The sequence below is a fragment of the Agelaius phoeniceus genome, chromosome 18 (assembly GCF_051311805.1).
Source record: "Agelaius phoeniceus isolate bAgePho1 chromosome 18, bAgePho1.hap1, whole genome shotgun sequence".
NCBI lineage: Eukaryota > Metazoa > Chordata > Aves > Passeriformes > Icteridae > Agelaius > Agelaius phoeniceus.
In genome coordinates, this window is record NC_135282.1 from 1,036,248 (window position 1) to 1,041,573 (window position 5,326).

Consider the following 5,326-nt stretch of genomic DNA (forward strand, 5'->3'; position numbering starts at 1 on the left):
GCTTTGTTCTTTAGCCTTTATTTCCTGAAGACACAGAGGAATGGTGTTGGATTTCTGAGTGTCCACAGGCACCCCATTAATTCTGGCAGACACCACAGCAGTGTCCTCTCCCTGCCCAGATAAATCAGCAAAAATGCTTCAGCCATTGCATTCCTTAGCATGATTTAAAACTGCAATGACTGAAGAATAATGTCTCTATGAGGAAAAACTAATTTCCTTTCCTAACTCTGTTTCAGAAGCTCCATATGTTGTGTTTGTGGAATATCCCATTCATAACCAGCTAAAAAAGCCAAATATTAGGAGAGTGGAAGCTGCATAAGAGACAGAACAGGGACCAAATAACTTTTCCCCTTTTTTAGCTGCTGTTCCCAAACAAGAACCAGCCTGTGGTGTTTCACCCCTGCATCACTGACTGCAAAGCTCCCCAGGCCAGGGGAGAGCTGGGCTGGGCCTCCTCAGTGGTGCCAAGCTAGAACTTGGCAAACTTGGCTGGATTTCTCCAGACTAAAGCTGCCAGCAGCTGGGACTGTGCAAATATTTAGAGCCCCAAACACCACCTTTAATCTGATCCCCAGACCCTGGGGAATGACTTCTCCTTCCCATGGAAAATGTTACCCCTTTGGGGTCTCTCAGATGGCAATATTAGGGTGCCAAGCAGAACATTATCAAACTTCTCTGTATTTCTCAAAAACTGAGGTGTGGCTCTCTGAGGTGTTCCTGCTCTGCAGGGCTGGCCCCAGGGCCAGAGGTCCCAGGGCAGCTCTGATCTGCCCCTTTCCGAGCACTGATAAAAATTGATAAATTGATAAATGGATGCATTTCCCATCTGCTGAGGGGTGGCTGAAGCTGGGTTTGAGGCCAGGAGAGTGATCTGCAGGTTCCCCAGAGGCAGAGGCTGTGCAGGCAAGAGTCAGTGATGCTCTGGGGCCAGCACAGCTCAGGGCCAGCTCTGGGCACCCTGGCAGCCTGAACCAGCACTGCCCCCTGTAATTCAATTTGCATTTGGGATGCATGGCTCAGCCCCAGGCACAGGGAATTATGAGCATTTCTCAATGCTAATCTGACACCTCTCATCAGGGGTTGAGGCCTCTGAGTGAATCCAAGGCTCAGCTGATTCCTCCTCCCCACCTCATCTTGCACTGCTTCCACCCCAGCACAGAAATGGGAACCAACCAATTAACTTCATGACTGAGCACTGCTCCTCATTAATGGAGTTCCTTGAAGGTTCAGGGTGTGAATCTTACATTCACTCCTTAGGTTGTCCAGAGCAGGGGGAAGATCTGACAGGAGTTCCCCTAATGGATGCCTTTAAGCCTTTGTCTTTCCAGGTGCCTTAAATTCAAAGCACAACACAGAAAAGCCCTTGTTCAACATGAGAGGAGGTCTCTCAGTAAATTGACTTGTAGAGAATTGCAGAAATAATTACCATTGCAGGCTAATTACAGCCTCCCCAGGCTCCCACCAGGGCTGAAGGAGGGGGCCTGGTTTTATTTGAGATTACAGGGTGGGTGCATTGCTCATAGAATGGTGGATATTTCCAGAATACAGCAAAACCTGGTTTTTCCTGCCTTTGCATCCATACTGAATATCCCTCCTCAAAAAAGGAAACTTTTTTCATTTATTCTGCTTATGTAAACCTCCAGCATGAGTTCAATTACAGCAGTTTAGACATCCATCACTATTTCCCTCAAAAGTCTGTAGTCACCCCTGAGTTGGTTTTATTTGTGTATTTTTGGTGTTAACAGAAGTTGCTCAGGGCTGACATGAGACAAGGTTGCTCAGCTTGACAATAAACTGGTGTTAGAAGCTGCACAGAGTTCTTAATTTCCAAAAAGCAATTTCAAACTCCAAATCCTATCCCAGCGATTTTGTTTCTATGCAGAGCAAGTCTGGCACTGCAGCAAAGCCCTCTGGGGAAGGAGATTAGAACAGTTCCCATCTGAGCAGGCAGTGCCTTGAGACAGGTGCATTTCTGAGCCAGCAGGGCTGGTGAGAGTGAGCTGAGAGCCTGGAGCTGCCTGCAGGGACAGAGAGCAGGTGGGACCCAGGGCCGGGGCACTGAACACAAAATGCCATTCTTGGTTATTTGCTTCCTTACACCCATTCTTCATTGAACCCAAAATGCCATTCTTGGTTATTTACTTCCTTATACCCATTCTTCATTGAACCCAAAATGCCATTCTTGGTTATTTGCTTCCTTACACCCATTCTTCATTGAACCCAAAATGCCATTCTTTGGTTCTTTTCCTACTTCCTTATACCCATTTTTCATTGAAGCTGCTCCCTCTGTCAGGACACTCTGCAGAGCTCTGTTCCAAATAGGCACAGACGGCTCAGGGATGTCCCTGAGTGGAGGGGATTCTGTGCCCAGCAGAGCTGGGACCTGGCAGTGTCCCCAGCAGTGTCCCAGCAGTGTCTGTCTGTCCCCAGCGCTGTCTGTCTGTCCCCAGCGCTATCCCAGCAGTGTCCCAGCAGTGTCTGTCTGTCCCCAGCGCTGTCTGTCTGTCCCCAGCAGTGTCTGTCTGTCCCCAGCAGTGTCTGTCTGTCCCCAGCAGTGTCCCAGCAGTGTCTGTTTGTCCCCAGCAGTATCTGTCTGTCCCCAGCACTGAGGGTGGCACTTTTGACTTTAATCACTGATGAATAACCTGGCCCTAATGACAAATGGCTTCCCTGGCAGGCAGGACGCTGCAGGGCAGCCCTGCCAGCCGAGCACCTGTGAGGGGCAGGGCTCTGCTCAGCTGGAGGAAGGGGCTCCAGGCAGGAGATGCTCAGGGCTGGGCTCACCCGGGCCCAGGAGACACTGAATTAATTAAAACGTGGGAGAGGGTTCCTGTTAATTGACTGCACATTTCAGAACTCTGTCAAACACTGCAGGTCCAGAGATGCCCTAACTCCAACAGACCTGGATCTCTCTGGTTCAGCTTTACCTTCCTCCTTCCCTGTCCCACTCACCAGGCACAGCCACAAACCCACCCTGGCAAAGCCTGGCAGTGATGCCTTTGCAGGCTGTCAGGAGTTTAATGATTCCAAAAATCACATTACACATGTGCACAATGCTCATCATTTCTCAATTCCAGCTCATCAAATGGATGAGCTTTAACGTGAGGAAATTGTTCTGTGTGATACAAAACTGCCCAAATTCAAGCTCTTATAAAAGCACCAAACACTACCATCATTTAAAGTGGGCTTTTCAAAGCACTCTCATGTTGCTGGAACACTTCAAATATTTTTACAAGGATGTCAAAGCAGAATATGGTCAAATAGCCTTTTGAAGTAAAAGCAGCAGACATCAAAACATAAATCCCCAGGCTGAGAAAAACACTTGGAGAGTCTTGAAAAGCAACAATCCCAACTCATCTGCAGCTTGCAGCTTCCTGGAGCAGCAGTGTGTTTGCTGATGGGGTTAAAAGCAGCTTTGGCCCCTGTGGGGGCAGGAGCAGCTCCTGGAAATATCAATGTACACACTGCAAAGCAGCTCCAGTGAATATCAATATCCACACTGCAGAGCAGCTCCAGTAAATATCAATACCCACACTGCAGAGCAGCTCCAGTGAATATCAATGTACACACTGCAGAGCAGCTCCAGTAAATATCAATGTACACAGTGCAGAGCAGCTCCTGGAAATACCAATACCCACACTGCAGAGCAGCTCCAGTAAATACCAATGTACACACTGCAGAGCAGCTCCAGTAAATACCAATACCCACACTGCAGAGCAGCTCCAGTAAATATCAATACCCACACTGCAGAGCAGCTCCAGTAAATACCAATATCCACACTGCAGAGCAGCTCCAGTAAATATCAATGTACACACTGCAGAGCAGCTCCAGTAAATACCAATACCCACAGTGCAGAGCAGCTCCTGTAAATATCAATGTACACACTGCAGAGCAGCTCCAGTAAATACCAATGTACACACTGCAGAGCAGCTCCAGTAAATATCAATACCCACACTGCAGAGCAGCTCCAGTAAATATCAATGTACACACTGCAGAGCAGCTCCAGTAAATATCAATATCTACACTGCAGAGCAGCTCCAGTAAATACCAATATCCACAGTGCAGAGCAGCTCCAGTAAATATCAATGTACACACTGCAGAGCAGCTCCTGTACATATCAATACCCACAGTGCAGAGCAGCTCCAGTAAATATCAATGTACACACTGCAGAGCAGCTCCAGTAAATATCAATGTACACACTGCAGAGCAGCTCCTGTACATATCAATACCCACACTGCAGAGCAGCTCCAGTAAATACCAATGTACACACTGCAGAGCAGCTCCAGTAAATACCAATGTACACACTGCAGAGCAGCTCCTGTACATATCAATACCCACACTGCAGAGCAGCTCCAGTAAATACCAATGCCCACAGTGCAGAGCAGCTCCAGTAAATACCAATATCCACAGTGCACAGCAGCTCCAGTAAATACCAATGTACACACTGCAGAGCAGCTCCAGTAAATACCAATGTACACACTGCAGAGCAGCTCCAGTAAATACCAATATCCACAGTGCAGAGCAGCTCCAGTAAATACCAATGTACACACTGCAGAGCAGCTCCAGTAAATACCAATGTACACACTGCAGAGCAGCTCCAGTAAATACCAATGTACACACTGCAGAGCAGCTCCAGTAAATACCAATACCCACAGTGCAGAGCAGCTCCAGTAAATACCAATGTACACACTGCAGAGCAGCTCCTGTACATATCAATACCCACACTGCAGAGCAGCTCCAGTAAATACCAATGCCCACACTGCAGAGCAGCTCCAGTAAATACCAATACCCACACTGCAGAGCAGCTCCAGTAAATACCAATACCCACAGTGCAGAGCAGCTCCAGTAAATACCAATACCCACAGTGCAGAGCAGCTCCAGTAAATACCAATACCCACACTGCAGAGCAGCTCCAGTAAATATCAACACCCACAGTGCAGAGATCCAGCTGCTGCCAGGGGTTCCTGCTCCCCATTCCCAGCCCTGCTCTGGTGCTGGTGCCCCCGTGGCTGTGCCAGCCTGGCAGAGCAGGGAGCTCTGGGACACTGCCAGGATTTCCAGGAGTGAGGAAAGGCTGATCCAGCAGCCTGGTGTCCATGGATTTGGAGAAGATGGCTGATTTGGGGTACAAATTCATTTTGTTTGGTTTTGCAGACACCAGTGAGATCTGACAGGAGCTGCTTGCAGTGCTCCAGAGCTGCAGAATGCAGCAGGGAGACATGGCACGATAACATCCCCCTCCAATTTCCCCTTTCATTTCTGTATAATAGCTGGATTTCCTCCTGCCTTCTGCAGAGGAGACTAATGCATCCCTGAAGTTAATAAA